General features: G+C 38.3%; 1 pseudogene across 1 annotated transcript; it reads left to right on the forward strand.

The window, feature by feature from the left end:
• Nucleotides 1-17,279, forward strand: LOC148741126 (uncharacterized; annotated as a pseudogene). The gene is made up of 16 exons (XR_015999831.1): nucleotides 1-347; nucleotides 863-1,027; nucleotides 1,099-1,212; nucleotides 2,427-2,549; nucleotides 2,639-2,735; nucleotides 3,138-3,356; nucleotides 4,158-4,534; nucleotides 5,062-5,229; nucleotides 9,093-9,203; nucleotides 9,579-9,695; nucleotides 10,406-10,496; nucleotides 11,150-11,530; nucleotides 12,389-12,489; nucleotides 12,666-12,794; nucleotides 14,038-14,415; nucleotides 16,252-17,279. The product of XR_015999831.1 is annotated as an uncharacterized LOC148741126 (transcript).
• The last annotated feature ends 727 nt before the right edge of the window (nucleotides 17,280-18,006 follow it).

Consider the following 18,006-nt stretch of genomic DNA (forward strand, 5'->3'; position numbering starts at 1 on the left):
CAGAGGGGAAAGATTGACATGCAAGTAACAAATAATGACCCTAAATGCCAGTACGTGTCATTCAGCAGCAAATTCTCTGATGACGGAACTCCCATCAGAGTATTTGCTTCATTAATCATGGAAACAAGTCATCAGGTGTCCATGATTTAGCTTTTATTTGGATCGAAGATGTTACAACAAGCAGTTTCAAGGCCTGCCTTGTACAAAGCGTCAAAATCATGGTAGGTAACAGCACTATGATTGATTGGTTTGCATTCCAAGGATCGCAATCGGAAGTATTACATGGCCAGACACGGTTTAACTTTTTCACTACTGGATCAAGATGCAACTGGGTTGCGTTTTCTCAGGTACGAATGATTTTCGTTACTGTAGGTTGAATTGGTAAATGACTGTTGGACATTCATTCCACATTTTTCGTGCTCCCTTGCCCTCTTCCTTTGTTTATTTCATTTTTCTTGGCAGGACTAATCTGAAGTCCTCAAACCCTCTATTTCATTTGTTCCTTGACTTTGTACATTTTTTTTCTGTATTTCTTACTTTCCCTGATAAACCATTTATCTCCCCAATTCCTTCGTTCCTTATTCATGTTCTCTATATCATTCAGTGTATTTTTTACTCATCTGCATTTGGTCTTTATGCATTTTCTCTCCACTTAACTAATAAATCTATTTACCTTATCGTCTACTTACTGATCTGCTTATTTATGTACTTATTTATTTGCCCTCTTCCTTTCGTCTCTCATTCTCCATTTTCTCTCATTTTCCATTTCCACCTTTAAAGATTGTGTCACGTTCCGTTAAAACATTCCTAACTATTTTCAAAAACCAACAAAAAGCCTCTGTGCTATTTTCTTTTATATCAGGCATTTTTATCAGTTCCCAAAATCCACGTAACTGTGCAGCATGGAATTCCAAACAAAGGGCAGGACGCGATGAATATTTGGATCGCAAATGTCTCCAAGCATCGGTTTGAAGTTTGTTTACAGGAATCCACTACATTTAGCGGCCTTCATGACAAGTTTTCGGTGGTACGTAAAACGTAACCATGACGAAATTAATTTCACGCGTCTATGACTTTCCTTTAAATGCTTTTTTGCAGAACTGGATGGCTTTCGAACATTACCCGTCAGTTTGGGGGGCAAAGGAGTCCTCAACAGTAAAGTTTTCTGAAAACAAGATACCATCTGCAAGAGACAGTTACGCCTTGTGTAAGGTATGACAGCGCAAAGGTTAATTCCACATATTTTCAAAGTGATCACTATAATTGGTCTTGTTCACCTTAAAAGCGCTTTGCTTTGCTTCTTGACCTATGACAAAACTATGTGATGGAATTATTTTTTCCAATTGCGTACCTTGAAAATGAGGAAATCTTTTTACTTTAATCAAAAGTTATTCCATCGCATTTAAAAACCCTCCCCCCCCCCCCAACGCCCACCTCCTGCCTCTTGTATGAGGAATTCGAAATACACTTATGGCGGGTGAGTGATGCCTTGAAAACCAAATGAAATTAATGTACCTATTACAACTTCAAAACGTGCTCAATGCTCAATCTTCCTGGCAGTGACAGTGTAAGCTATTCTAATTTTCAAAAGCGAACCACTAATTTCTAAGATTACCATAAACATGAACACTATCCCTACTTGCCATCGAAAGGTTCAAAATGACCGGCTGCGAGCGAAAGAAAATTTGGTTCACACTCAGGGATAAATAAGAGTAATACCAACGAATTTTGAATAGATGAAAATCATATATGTGTACTGCGGTTTCATGACATGTATTGAAGCAACCTCGCAGTAATAAACCCTGCCTAGGTATGGTAAATACTTTTGTTATTGGGCCATTGTTATTTGATCAAAAATAAGACACAAACAGCAGTGATAAACATATAGAACTTGCACATTTTGATTATGACTTGACGTTTTTTATGTACTCAACATACCTTTTCAAAAGTAAACGTTAAAATTTAAAACAGCTATGTATATATATAACTAAGGTGAGTGGACTGAAACCAAGATTAAGCAAAAAACTGAACAATAAACAATAACACTAGAGCAGATTAGTAAAGCAACAGCTTTTCACTTCTGACGTTCACGTTGAAAGCTGGCTCAAGTTCTTGAATAAGTAAGGACTCTTTGATTATACAATTGTAGTCTGTTTTGCCCTTCGTCAAAATATCAAAATGATCCCACCTGATATTATGTCCAGTGGCCTTGACGTGGTCAGCAATGGCTGAAGTATTGTAATTTTCAGCGAGGGCCTTAAAGTGTTCGGTTTTTCTATCGTGAGGCCGTCGTTCGCAGTTTTACCAATGTAACAATCAGTAAAGTGTAACACCAGTTAACCTTAACTTAGGTTCGTCTTCAGAAGCAGCAGAGCTTCGTGCAATTACACATTGATATAACTCTCTCTATGTTCTACGACTTTCAGAATGTTACCCTTTCAAGTCTATTTTATTCTGCACCGATGGTACTCACCACAGTCATTAATGGTGTCACTGACAATGCAAACAATGTGTGCCCAGCGAAAAGTCCACTAATCACTTGGCTGGAGGTAAGACGAGATTATTAAGTTGCCACAGAAGGCAAAAACAGCGTCTAATCAACGTTTCTACATGTACATGTTTTCTACGTTTCTTATAGGAAGTGACTACTTCTTACTTTCGAGTGTGCATCAAGGATAGCACTGGATACAACGGTCAGAGGAGCAAAGTTCTGGTAGATTACTTGGTTATTGGAGGTAAGACGTAATAAAGGAAACTTATTTTTATCCAAATTCTTCTCCTACACGTACTGGTTACTTTTCTCAATGTACCAAAGGTAGTGAAGGTCATGATTCACGCGCCTAAATAATTCGGTTTTATGCCAACAATTAATTGGAGTTTGGAGTTGCATGAACAGTTACAGAAGATTTACAATGGTATTATGTGAAGAGCTTTCCAAAGACGATGCCGCTGATTTCAGTTTGCTAAATGTGGAACGAATGCAATGTGACTGTAATTTTTCGATAGACTACTAAAACGTTGAAAAGTACGTTTATTTCTAGCGCTAATATCACCATTTTTTATATACCATGAAACGCTCTATTTCTTTTCTTAATAAATACCTGGCACTCGTATCAAACATGAAAATTCGTTTGCAGATCTCGATCCCTGTATAAATGCAAGTTGCAAGTATCACAGCCATTGTGTCGCCTTGTCTCCAAAAAAATATACTTGTGCTTGTGAAAGCAGCTGTCCATCATATGAAGAACAGGTCTGTGCATCTAACGGCCGCACATTCACCAACTTGTGCCTGCTAAAGAAGGAAATATGCAAAACTCGCGGGAATTATACCAAGTATCATCCTGGCAGCTGTACAGGTACATTTCTGAGAGTCACGTCCATCCATGTAATTCTTAAATGCAGTAAGCTCTTGTTTTAACTTTCTCAGTTACTTTTTGTGAGGGCTTATCACGAAACAAATGGTTTTTAGGCCACGTTCTTTCAATCTAAAAACAGATTAAGTACCACAGAAACTTTTTCAATATTAATTTTTGCAGAAAACAAGGTGATTTGAGAGAAAAAAGAGAAGAGAGAATTCATTTTATTTATTGGCAAAAGATCGTTACCGAGGTCTTTGCTTAAAATTGATGTTCAGCCGGTCAAACAAGATATATTTATGAAAAATTACAACGAAGCTATAGATGTTCTGCAAAGCGACTCAACAAGAAAAGGATACCATGCCTGCTCTTGGAACCAATCAGATGGCAGGATTTGTGGAATACAACCCGCTCACGAACTGAGAAAGAAATGATATTTAACAATTATTCGCCAAAGGCGAGGTGAATATCGTGGAATAATCCGCGAGACGAAGTCGAGGGGATTATTCGACAATATTCACCGAACCTGAGGTGAATAATTGTTTTAGTATGATATCAGAGCTGAAAAACAGAGAAATTTCTAAAATCATAACATTTTAGTAACATTTATTAACATTTTATTTTAACATTTTATATAAACCGCGTGGATCGGTTTATATAGCGTCCTATAAGGAACCGCTCCACCAATCAGATTGCTGGAAACTCTTTGCTCAGCTTTGAAATTATACTAATTGTTATTTTAATACAAGGAATATAGATTTCAGAAAAAGAAACTCAAATTAAGCTTTCAACCCGCTGTAGGTTTCCCTCTTCAGAAAGGAAGACATCAGTTCAGAAATGTTCCTTCCTGGGCAGAGGATCATTGTGAAGTCATCAAGTTTAAACCATTCATATTTTATCCTGATCAGAAAATTTACATTCAACTTACTGTTAATCACGTGAACTACAGTGACTCCACTGTGGTACACGAGGCAACGACACCTTGGGTTGAAAGCGTCAACGGCACTCAATTCACAGCCTGTGTCACTCGAGCTGGTAGGAATGATTACCCCTCAGATAGCTTTGCCACAGTTGATTGGGTCGCTTATCAGGGTGCTCCTTCTGGGGGAGTGGCAGGCCAGAAATGGTTCTCAAGATGGTGGACTGGAACTAGCTGTCAGACGGTCACCTTTGTCGAGGTATAGTAAGTTGTAATGTCTCGTTCTTAATTTTCTTCGAAACGACCTAAGAGTACACGAAACAAACAAAAAGACTCCCTGGGCTTTTTTGTTTTGTTTCGTTTTGTTGTTGTTGTTGTTGTTGTTGTTGCTTTTGTTGTTTTTCGCATACATTTGTTATCTCAAAACTGTCCAGAGCACTCAAGTCACACAGACCACTTTTCTATAATTTTAGAAAACTAGGCGTAAGGGGAAGGGAAGACGCGGAATCCACTTTGCAAGGAGTAGTGATGTTCTTTAGCAGTTAAAGATAATGCTTCACAGCGCCTGACCTCTTTTTGAACACTTTAGAAATAGGCTATTCTGAAAACAGTTGGATAAGGGTTCAGCTTACTCGATGCATGATACGCCTGCCTCTTTTTCATCTTCTTGATTTGTTCGTTCGTTTGTTTGGTTTTAATTCATAGGAGTCGACGTGATTAGCATATACTTTTAACTTCAATAAAAAAAAAGTTTCTCTACAGAGTTATTCCGTCTAATTTCTAAAGGGAAAATATTCGAAACCACCGACGATTTTTGCAACAGCTGAGCACTACAGATCGCGCCTAATGCATGATGCCACCAGTGTATGGCTTGAAGATGTCACAGCAGCTTCCTTCAAGATTTGTCTGCGGGAGCTGCAGAACTTCGCAGGAGTTCATGACGACATATCGGTGGTCGGTATTTTTAAGTCTATTTTTTTTTGTCGCTTTTATTATCTTTCTCATTTCTAAAGAAAGAATTACAAAGCAAGTTAGCTTTAAGTGCTGCTGAGACCAAGTTTAGCGTTTGCTATAATTTCACTTTTTAGAATCCTTGCTGGCTACTAATCACTCCCACGAGATTTGAAATGAAAAGTCTAAGTGGAAGTCCGGTTTTTTTAGAAGTCTGTCACGTCATTTTATCCCCAAATTTTCGCGCGCACTCGTAGCGAAGAAGTGGACGGAGACAGCTGTACTTGTAAAGATTTAGGAGAGTTGAGACATCGTGTTAAGCCTGGAAATGCCACCCTAAAGTTGTGTTATGCAGGATTGAGCAATTATTCTTTAATAAAAATGCTGAAATATCCGTCGCTACACAGGCCAAACGAAATGGTTACGAAAGGTAATGCATAGCATTCGTACGCCCACATCATTCGTATCTCCTCGAAGTCTCTTTTTCATATGTTGCGATCATTTAACCGCCGATCATTTCAAAGAAGTCTCCACGTCGATTGGGCACGAAAAAGGATTGCCTCGCGTGCCATTCCCAGAATATGGATAACACTTTTCAGCTGGCCATGCCTCCAAGAAGTCGCCGAAGGGCGATTGTTGTTAAGATCGTGACTGTTTCGTTAGTTCTCATCTCAAGTTTTCTGGACATCAAGAAAATGCAACGATTGAACTTTTCGTGAGTTAAGTTTCCTTTTATTTTCTTTGCTATCTATTCATTCATTCTCCAAGACTCATAATCTGCCATGTAAGGTTTAAACACAAACAATTTGTTTTGTTGGAATAAAGTCTTACCTTTCCCTTTAAAAATTGCACGAATGTAGCAGTTAGCTTTAATCCATGGATATCAATAGCTCTATGTTACTCTAGGTGTATGAAAAATTTTCTGCATCCCTAACTTAACCAGGCCCGACAAACGTCATGGAAAAGGCCTCTGCAGTTGAGAAGACAAGCTTTCAGTAGGGCTACCAATATGTAGTTAATCAATTTCCCCCAAAGATGTAGACCAACTCATTCCTATACTCCGCAGGTTTATGGAATTTCATTTAAAGCACACTACAGGTAGTTAATTTCACTGTATAAGAAAAGCAAAGCAACAGGTACTATTTTGTTAAAAAAAGAATACTCTTACTAATTGAAACATTATCAGGAGTTATTATATTTTCGGGGGAGGGGGGGCAGGTCAAATTGGCTCCTTCATGATATGCATAGCATGGCCCCACTGATAATTTCAAAGAGGAAAACTTGGATTATGTGGATTTATTTACTTATAGCTACTGTATACCACATTATTCTGTTTTCAAATTCTCGGTTCTAGAAATAATTTGGTAGCAATTACTTATTCTCAATTGTTGTGCTAAATATGGGTTAGTTCTATGTTCTCTACTAAATATCAATCCTGCCGATGGCAGCCCTTCATTTTGACTATAACCTTTGAAAGAAAACAAAGGCGGAAAATCAAGGCCAGCCACGTCTTTAAGTGACCTACCCAAAGTACGAGGATGTAAAGGAAATGCCATGAAAGGCCAAGGTAGCATTAAGTTATGGTGAAATTTTGCTTAATGCATAGATCATGCCCATACATATCAACTTACATAAGGGCGTCCTTGCAAAAACTAAGGTGCAACATGTGTGATCTGACTCTTTTTTTCTTTTCGCAATCCTTCATCTTGATGCACTCTGTAATTTATAACCATATCAAGAGAGGATATTAAAAGGGCGGCAATGAGCCAGAAAAAAGGTTACGCCAGGTCCTTTACACTTAATGCTTGACAAGGGGTCAGATGAGCAAGCCATAGAAAAGTATTACGACCAGGAAAAGCGGAGTTTTTCAAACAAGATCGCCGCTGAATTCCATTTCTATTTTCGACAGAACTGCGACGAAAGGAATAATATGACGTCACAATGGGGAAAGACGCTGAAAATTATCGTTGGTTCAATAGTTGTCGTTTGAGCAATGGCGGACGACATTTAGCGAGTTTTAGTCAAACTTCTTTAGAACATTTCTTGCCGACATAGGTCTCACTTCTATATTTTTATTTTTGTTCCGGCTCTAAACTTAAGTTCTGAGCATAAAAAATCTTGTTTGAAGAACATCAGTCTTCGTCTCAGTAGCACTTTAAGGAAATGATTAAGTCTACCATATATATGATGCGCTATGGGTCTTCTAACATAGGAAGATACTACAGGAAAATTCATCAACTGGCGAGGGAATTCCGCGTTAAATTGTGCGCGAAAACCGATATCGCACGAATCGCGAAGGGATGAGTGCAATATCGGTTTTCAAGTGCAATTTAACGCGGAATTCACGAGTCAGGTGATGAATTTTCTTTGAATTGCATCATTGAATAAAAATAGAAAAATAAGAAAACAGCAATAATTTTGTTTGTTTTTATCCTGAGCGCGTGCTCTAGAAAGCCATTTCGAAGTGAACTGTCAGAACTGTCATTGCATTAGGGAATAGTAAGCAAGGTCAATGTACGCGTTTGAACCTCCAACATCTTTTATTTGAACCTTGTTTTTGCAATCGTTTTCAAACTTCTTAAACAAGCTTCACACTATCAAAGGATAATGGTGGTATTTCACTGAATTTACAAGCCGTTTATTTTTAACATGTTTTTTTCAAATTTCCAAATTATTTGCTCGAGAAAGAAAACAATTTACACCTTTTACCTCTTTGGTGGCAAAACTGAAAGAAATGAAGTATGCAAGCGAAAGCACTGAAAGTTTAAAATCGCGATTGATATAAGGTAAGTACCTTGAGTGTGAATACGTGTATTGATTGATATTTTATTTCTTTACAAACAGAGAAGAGTTTCATGAAAAGTCCGAAAACTTTAATCTTTTTATCTGTAGAAATTGACAACAGACAACTGCCATTAGCTGAATCGTTGGGATAAACATTCGACTGAAAGTTGATGGAAATATTCACTTGAGAGTTGTTGAACGATACATTGGTGAAAAGCCCACCTAGAACTCTCGCTGTTAGACCATCACTGCCGTTATTCATTGCTTTTGTGCTATTGTCAACTACTGATGGAAGTGCAATGCTGTTGACATAAATTTCTCGCAAAGCTTCAGTCCATAGACCGCTGCTGGCGTTGGCAGCTGTGACAGTCATATTGGTGCGATTAAAAGCCCAGCCAACTTGCTTGACAACCTTCGTTGTTTTTATAAAATATTATGGCTGTAGGTGGATATTGAACGCGGGTTGACGTGACCTGTTAGCTCGGAAACTGTTTTTTCTGGGCCAAGTTCACAAGATTTTCTCGCTTTCGCGTTGTCGCGAGCGAAAGAGGTTTTTCGTGCCCCTCCCAGAATTTAAAGTTCAGTTCAAAACAAGGAAGAACCTGAGGCTCACTTTGAAAATCGCTTATTTTGTTTTTTTTTTTTTTAATGGTTTTGAAAACGTGTTAAACTGACTTAGTAACAAAACTTTGTAACAATTTGACGATAGTTGTCATGCTTACGTAGATGCGAAACAATATCACTTAGCCTCGCTTTCAACTCGCAATTCCACGCTAAATACCTCGCTTCCTTAACCAATCAGAATGCGAGATTGTATTCAATGATGCGATTCTTTGTTGAATTCAAACAATTTTGTAAAAATGTGTATCGTCTACGTATGCTTAGAATTCTCCAGGAAATGAAAGTTTATATAACGATCTGTTGAATGGAGTGACATAAGTCAATTACTGAAAATTGGTATTTATTACAGTTAGTGTATCAATGCTACCTAGAGGTGAAACCTTAGAAATTAGAGCTACTTACAGTGTGTATCAATGTTTTTATTGTACCTACTTTTCTTCTTGCTGTAAATTTTCTTTTAGAATTGGATGGCATTTGAATCCCTCCATAGACCATGGTTTTCAGAACACAGTGAAGTGAATTTTCAGAATGACGGTTTGCCTTCCGAGAGCGACAACTTTGCGTTCTGTAAGGTAAGCATTAGACTGCGTGATTGAGAACCGCAATTTCATACAGCAAAAGATAGAATGAATGGTGTCGGGTACTAACTTTATAACGCCTTGCAACTAGATTTTCCTCCACCAAAGTTTGACCCAATGAAGATTTCAAAACTGGTGTGGTACGCAAATTTCCCTGTAGAGTCTAACCGCGGGGTTACATTTGTAAAACTGGAAGGTGTTTTTCCAACAAACAAGGAACATTTTATGTAGTTTTAACGTTTGTGAAAAGTGCTCGAATATTTCAATCCACCCCATAACTATACGTCTAATGATTTGATAGTGCAAATGTCTTATCATCACATTGCTATGATTTACACATATGATGAATTGTTTCATTCTTACATGAAGGATGTGAGTTTCAAGTGGAGCTACAGAAAAACACCAACAGTGTTGTTAACAGCCAAACATTCAACCAAGGGAAAAAATGCAGCCACAGAATGTAACGGAATTGCAAGCTGGATTGAGGTAATCCATGCCAGAGGGTTACAGTGACTGATAAGCAGTAAAAACTTCCCTCATGTTTCTTTTCTGCTACGTTTTCTTTTCAAAGAGAATAAATCAAGTGTTGACAAAACCTTGAAGTTACATCGGTCTATCGTCAGCATTTTCGAACATAAAATGATGAGCGAAAAAGAAAAACCTAATTTTGAGTTCATTGTCACGATGGAGTATCAAAACAAGACCAGTCGCATGTTATAGTATAAGGCACAAGGAATTTGTGAAATTTAAGCCAAAACCTTGTCATTGCCTTCTTCTAAAATTTCTTCCAGCACTTTATTCTACACTTTACTTTTGAGCGCGAAGAGTGAGTTCTTGTCCGGTGTCATATCGTGTAGTGCTTTTTCGTGTGTCAAATATTTGTTGTGTGGCTATGTGAAATTTTACTCCGTGATTTTTCATGCTCCATGCTGCCCCTTAACGTTTCGTATCAGTTTTCACTGCAATCGTCTTGTCTCCATTTATTTCTGGTGTGTTATTTGAAATATCATTGTGCTCGTTTAACATTGTACGCTATCGGCCTGGAAGAGAACACGTGCGAAGCTGAAGTATTCTACGATGATGGGTAATCTACGAGAGATTGGCCACATAATTTCACAGGAGTGGGACAGTGCTTCCTAAGAGACAAACCTTGCATATCGCTACGACTTTTAAAGTTTCCTTTCTTTCTTTCCCAGTTTATCACCCATTCGGGTTTTCGCATTTGCGTGAAGGAACTCTTCATCCACCGCTTCGATCCACTGACAGTGTCATATGCAGTAATATCAGGTGAGGGAATTAATATGCCTGTTTCAGACTCATTTCAAAGGCCACTATAGACTATATCGGGCCCCAATATGCCCCTTGCAGAGGGAGAGACAAGACCTATGGGCTGCGAAACAAGATGAACGGAATTCTAAAACATCAAGAATTGAAAAGTACCTCAGTTTTTGCAGCAGAAAAAAAAACAGTTAGGTGCCTGTTCCAAACAGCAAGAATGTTAAGGCTCCTTATTTCTGCGCACCACCCCTTTTTTTCAAAGAAATCCTACACCCATAGTTAGTGCGGCGTTCCCATTTAGTGATTTCTTTTTGCGTTCGTAATTACATATTTCTGTTCTTGCGCGCGCATTTTACTTATTGTTTTCACATTCTTTCACTCACGGTGATTTATGTTCCACTAGGTTTTTCGCAAAATTTTGCTTCGTTTAAATTCATTTTGTATAGGCTTCTCGGTAAAAATTCAGCACTGGAGTATCAGAGACCATTAGTTTAACATCGATTCTTCCACTACGATTAGCTTTTAATTGTTTTTGTTCTTCCTGTGCACAAATCATACAACGTTTCAACCGCGATCGACTGTAATGTAAAAAAAGTTTAAAAAGCGCGTTGAAACCTGACTTGTCGGCAGCTACACCCATTTAACCATTTTTTTTTCCACAGATGTTTGCGAGGAGGGCTGGGCTTATTTCAGTGGATATTGCTACAGAAAAGTATATACTTGTGATTCGTGGACCAACAGCCAAGCTACATGTTCCGGCCTGGGAGCTAGTCTTCCCAGTATCCATAATCAAGAAGAGAACGTTTATGTTCAAAGCCTTCACGGCGGTAAACATTCATGACTGGGGCTCTCTAATATCAACTCTGAAGGAAAATTTCTGTGGAGCGATGGAACTCCGTTTGACTTCCAATACTGGGCGGAACATCAGCCAAACAGATCACTTGATAAAGATTGTGTTCATACGCTTGGTAACCTCCAACATCATCAGTACAGATGGAACGATGTTAATTGCAGTGAATGTCACAAATACACGTGTAAGAAAGGTAAAGTATAAATTGGAAGTCAAATTTGACCTACGGCCGTAAAAATGACTCTCGATAACTTGAACCTCCATGAAAATTTGGAAAAGGTTCGTTTCAGCTACCAACAGTAGAGAGAGTATAACTGCATGTTCAGTAGAGACGCCATTCGAAGAAAATCAAACATTATCAGCGAAAAATGATTTAATAAACTGCAAAGCTGCAAAGGAAAATACAATGCACTTTAATTAAACCTTAACCCAGAGAAGCCTGAACAAGACTCACATAGAAAGATGTTTTTTCGCCATGACACGAGCTAGGACAAAGAAAAAATTCTGAGTCCCCATGAGGAATGAAACCTCAGACCTTCGGATTCCGCGCTCTGATGCTCTATCACTGAGCCACAGAGACTCTATGGTGAGCAAGGTCCATTACCAAGTTCATATATGACACGCGTCTTGCATACTGCTAAGATCGACATGTCGAATCGTCTTGGTTTGTAAAGAATAAGAAAAATGGTAAGTTTTGAGCCCGGTAAAGAAATGAAGAAAGACGCTTTTTCGTCTATTCACGAGCGTGGGACAAAGAAAAAAGACTCATTTATCTTGTGCAATGGGTTTGGGGTTCGGGTTGGCGCAGAATTTAAACTTAACTATCAGTATGATCAGCCGTGGTGTTTCTTCGGCAGCTTTCGTGTCATCTTTCCCATTTTCCGAGGTAAAAAAAGGACTTTTAAAACAGATTTATTCTCTTAGGTGATGAATATTTGGCCGACTCATTTTCCAGTTCTTAAGTTGCATAGAAATTTAAGAAGGCCAAGAACGACACTTTGTTACTTCGACGGATAAAGAAAAACCCTGATTATCAGTTTTGCTTTTACAGACTTCAACGAATGTAAGGATTTCTCCTATGATTGTCCAGTGATGGTTCATACTCATGTCGATGTCCTGGTGGATTTCGTCTGGATGGGAAAAATTGCCAGGGTTTGTAAACGCGTTATACATAACTGGAATACAAATTGTTGTGATCATCCAGTGCAAATTAAGGACTGAACTTGAACATTGTTTATCATAAACCGTGGTTACCAAACCCTCATGTTTGTGTGTAAAATTAAAATTAACAAATGCTCTTCTTAATAAATTGATTTTCATCTAAACAGATATCGATGAGTGCATCTCAGGGTCTTCTTTCTGCCATCCAAAAGCCAAATGTGTCAATATTCTTGGTTCCTACTCGTGTGTATGTTCAAGAGGATATGCAGGCGACGGAAAAACAAACTGTAACGTGGGTATGTAAAAATCAGCTCCCATCCCTCGTGGATCTAATGAAACAAGCTACAGTCGAATCTCGATAGCTAGAACTTAAAGCTGGAGAAGTTGAAAAAGGTGCGAGATATGAGAAGTGGAGGGAAAAATGTACAGAGGAGGAAGAACGTTTTTTGCTGTTCTCATTCTTACAGCCATTACATTTGGAGGAATAGGGCAAAAATGGAACGATTCGGCACAAATAGAAGCATATAACTCACGTTCTATGATATTGGTTTAAGGAAAACCTTTACCGTAGTACAGCTTCATTAAAATAGACCACACAGCGAAACCTGTATTGCATGATAGTCTTTTACTGTTAATACCATAAATATTTGATGGAAATCTAACGGGAAATCGATTTTTTTGTTAGCATTAGCGTCGCGTATTCCAGGCGTTCAGTTGGTTATACAAAGTGCAAATGAACGCCTGCAACAGGCCAGCGTTATCGCTAGTTTTTAATCAACGATAGAGGTTTGGGGTCATTGTGAGTCGAACGTAGTTTCAGCGTGAAAAGCCAAACAAACCAACAAGCCTGAATTCAGAACTACACACTGGGAAAGAGAACTGACCAGCCAGCTGTTTGTCGACCACAGTTTGCGTTTAAGAGCCTCTGATCGTGAATATCGCCTATCCGCCGATAGTTGCAAAATTCTGTAATTCTTTTATCCCCCACCCCCGTAAAACAACGACAAATTATGCAACTTCGGCAAATTCGTACACCCCAACGCGTTTAGAACATTCTATCACAACTTATGAGCCAAATGAGAAAAATCTACTTTAAACCATTTAGAGTCATTTCTATACTCACAAATTTGTATCTTTAGAAAGGTGGAGGCAGATGACAAGAACTGCTACTACTTTTATAGTGTCATACTGTGCTATATATTGCTCGTTCTGTTGTTCAAACAGGGTAAAATATCTAATTTCAGCTTGAAATACTTATTTAAAGAAAGCTGAATAACATATTGCAAGCCGTTTTAAAGGACAAGCTTATTTTATACAAAATAGACAGTTGGACAATCTATACCTCTCCTGTCTCAGCACTGTACCTCCACGCGTACGGGAGCTTTTGGTTGCTATCTATTCACTGATTTACGGTACAGATTCATCTTAAAAACGAGTGTTTCCAATTACCTATCAGAGATAAGCGGGAGTAGCCTTTTTTTTTTACCTCTTCCTCGCAGAATTTTTCTGTACCAGATCTTCTGAACTTTCATTCAACAGTTAAGAGGGACTGTGCTGAGCTGTACAAATCTGGTGAAACAACCAGTGGTGTTTACACAATTGACCCTGATGGTTCTGGTGCCTTTAATGTGTATTGTGACCAGACGACAGCCGGTGGGGGGTGGACAGTGTTCCAAAAGAGACTGGATGGTTCGGTTGATTTCTACCGAGGCTGGACGGATTACAAAAGTGGTTTTGGCAACCTGACTGGTGAGTTCTGGCTAGGACTGGACAAGATACGCCGCATGACAAAAGCAAAAAAAAAACTTCGAGTAGATTTGGAGGATACTACAGGTAACACTGCTTACGCCGAGTACAACAGATTTTCCGTTACCAGCGAGAGGACTAAGTACCAACTAAACATTGGGTCTTACTCAGGTAACCTCAGTGATAGTCGCTTATTAAAGAAATACACCTTATTCGGTGGTTTAACGTATTGCACGTGCAGCTATTTTTTTCGAATTACAGGCCAGGTATTTTTCTGAACCCCGCGGTGGCCAGGGAAAATACGCAGAAACGGTTTCTATGGCAAAATATGGGCCAAGTAAAAAATTTCAGAGCGCTAAGATTTCCCTTACGACTATCTTGACAAATAATTAATTCAGTTCTTATACTTGTCCTTGCCCATCATTTGTTCCTCGAAGCGCACGGTTTTCCCCGAGCTTCGTTTTCGTAAAACAGTTCGCTTCGAGGAAATATGCTCTAATATTTTTTCGCAGACATGATCCATATCGAGAAGCTTGTTGTTACATTTTGTTTAGTTCTCTTCCTTCTTTTATCGTATTAGACGTTTACGAAATGGTTACAAACAGCTTGTTCTTTGCTACTTGGGCTATTTACTTTTCAGAGTTCTCTGGTACGATTTTATGATCAAACAAACATGTCCCTTCTTCTTCAACAATAGCTAAACGCTCCTACCTCTAGAATTAAATTTAAACGAATGCTTTCATTGTAGTAGACGTAAGGTTTAAAAATTGGGGATATTATTTGGCGTATATCCTCGGTTATTTCCCAGTTTTAGCTGGGGCATATTTGATCACGTGATGCGTTTAGAGCGATCGCGCGCTAGCAAATATATCGGATGGATTATTATCAAACTACACCTCGTAAAGCACGAATAACGCCATAGACGAGTACAAATATCACACGATATTTGTACTCTAGAGTACCGGTTAAAAAGGTTTTCTCACATCGCGCAAGCGAAAAATGGCGGACAACTTGAATAATATTTCCGACGACGAAGAGTCAGAATGGCTGGCAAATATATATCCAAGTTTATTAAATGAATCGAACGAAGAAAAACAGCTAGACTACCTGGAAATTTCTTCATTTATTGAAGTAAATAGAAACAGCACCACGACAACGCGCCAATTCCGTTCCGCTTCGCATACTTCTGTCACGTACTTCCCGTAAATAAATATCAGCGAAATTCGCCCACACTGAAATAACAGTCTGGCGTGTTGGATAATAAATAACTTATTAGACGTTTTGTTGTGTAGTATCGCCGAGTAGTTTTACTCGTTATTTGTATTTTGACTCGCCTTACGGGCTTGTCAAAATACGGCACAACTCGTAAAAATACTCAGCGATACTACACAACAAAAGGTCTAATAAGATATATTTATTCGCCAAAGGCGAGGTGAATATCGTCGAACAATCCCCGAGACGAAGTCGAGGAGATTATTCGACAACATTCACTGAACCTGAGGCGAATAATTGTTTTAGTATAATTTCAAAGCTGAACAACAGAGAAATTTCTAAAATCATAACATTTTAGTAACATTTATTAACATTTCATTTTAACATTTTATATAAACCGCATGGAGCGGTTTATATAGCGTCATATAAAGAACCGCTAGACCAATCAGATTGCTGGAAACTCTTTGCTCAGCTCTGAAATTATACTAATTAAGTATATAAAGTCGCCGAGCTTGAAAATAAAAGTTTACTTGAGGCTTAAGATAGAAACCTTGCTTAGAACTCATTTGAATATTCTCGGGCTGTTACATCAGTCAAAATTCCTTATCCTGATCACAGGAATATGAGACTAGGGAGGTCAATTACATCAGATGAAAATGCTGTCTTATTTCCCACATGAACGTTATATGTGTTGTTTGAGGGGAGTGCCCTATCGCATATGGGTTTTTTCGATACTTGCCGAATCATTTGTATAGTGTCACTCCAGATGATTTTTGTAAAACTGTTTTCTCTCAGGAACTGCTGGTGATTCTCTCTCTGCTCACAGGGGTCAGCCCTTCCAAACTAAAGATAGCAGAGAAAGCAGTTGTGCCACAAAATACAAAGGAGCCTGGTGGTACTTCCATTGTCACAGATCCAACCTGAACGGTGTCTATCATCATGGAACACACTCAACTTACGCAGATGGAATCAACTGGTATGACTGGAAGGGACATCATTACTCCGTCAGGAGAGCTGAGATGAAAATCCGACCTTTTTAGGACTTTGAGCTTTCTCCGCCTTTAAGTTTAGAAACGAATGTGTAAAGGAAACAAAAACGTTAGAATGATTAAAAAAATGGTTAAATACTTTAAAGCTTGTTTTCAAAACTAAGGCAATGATCAAACACTATTTTTCACCGCCACAGGTATTTTTCAATGGAGAAATATCTATAATTGCTCAGGATTCTTTTATGTGCTAAGAAGTAAAGAGCTCAATTAACTGTAAGTAGTTAAAAAGAATCTTATATAAAATATATTCAGTGATACTGACGCATGAAAAAATTCCACGGGCTTGATATCACTTTTAGTTCACCACAAATGATAACAAATATGTTAGCTACTTTAAGAGATCATTAAATATCATTTTTAACAAGAAAACACGACAGGTTCGTATAACTTTGTTACGCATTAGTTTTTAATTACTTATCGTATAAGGCCATGCTCCTTCTCTGAACTTCATTCAGCTTAGCGTAATATCTGATGTGTACGTCATTAAGCTTTTTGGATTTAAAGGCCCATTTTCATCCGAGATCCTTTGCAGTCGTTTATTTTTGTTTTGGAATCGCGCTATTGTTAAATGGCGAACTCTGATAGTCATTCACAAACACTATTAAAAAGAAAAACAAAGATTTGGTGAAGAACACAGTAAAAAAATTTGCAGCTAAATACTTGAGACTGAAAAATCATAAATCGAGTCTGTGTATAAAACTTGTACAAAGCTTACTTGATGTTGAAGGAAATTGTTCGGCTTCAACACTAAATAAACTATAAACAAATAACCAATATTGGCCAAACTGATTTACTTTACGCATTTCAATTATAGAATAATGACTTGTACAAATGAGATCGCTTACGTACATATCTCAGGATCTCAAGTAAAAATCAGTCAAATAATTATTCTCACCTCGAAAAAATCTCCCCGGAGTCTCTAGTTCCATCGTAGGAACAATGCAATAACATTTCTGCAAAAGTACTGTCTGTAGTGTTACCGAAACCCATTGTTGTTTTCCTTGCACTCCATAAATCATACACAGACTCTCGAAGTCGAATAACCTTTGCCGAGCTGGGCAGACCCGGCCTTCCTCTAGACCGGTTCTTCGGCGGCATCAACTTTTCAAATGACGTTTTTCACCGTCATACATGTAAGAATTAAAAACTATTTACTGATATGGATACTACGATAGTTTGTTGTTCGCACATGATTCAAGATGGAACTTTGAAAGCCCTAATTAGTAAGATGGAAGAAGATATCAAAGCGATTCCGCAACTTCGAGGAAAAAAGCGTATTTTTCATATATGAAAAATGATCTGGGCGCGCAAGGCATCTCGGTTGAAAATGGGCCTTTAAAGTCAAAGATCAGACAGAAGATTTTTGTCATTGTGACTAATTGAATGGCCAGTCATCTTTAACTAATTACTATGATAAACATCGCAACTTTCACCAAGTTGCGAGACTAGCGTCAAACAGGTGTCTTCACAACATTTCTTTTATGGTTAATATATCCTAATT

This window comes from Stylophora pistillata, chromosome 1 (assembly GCF_964205215.1).
Source record: "Stylophora pistillata chromosome 1, jaStyPist1.2, whole genome shotgun sequence".
NCBI lineage: Eukaryota > Metazoa > Cnidaria > Anthozoa > Scleractinia > Pocilloporidae > Stylophora > Stylophora pistillata.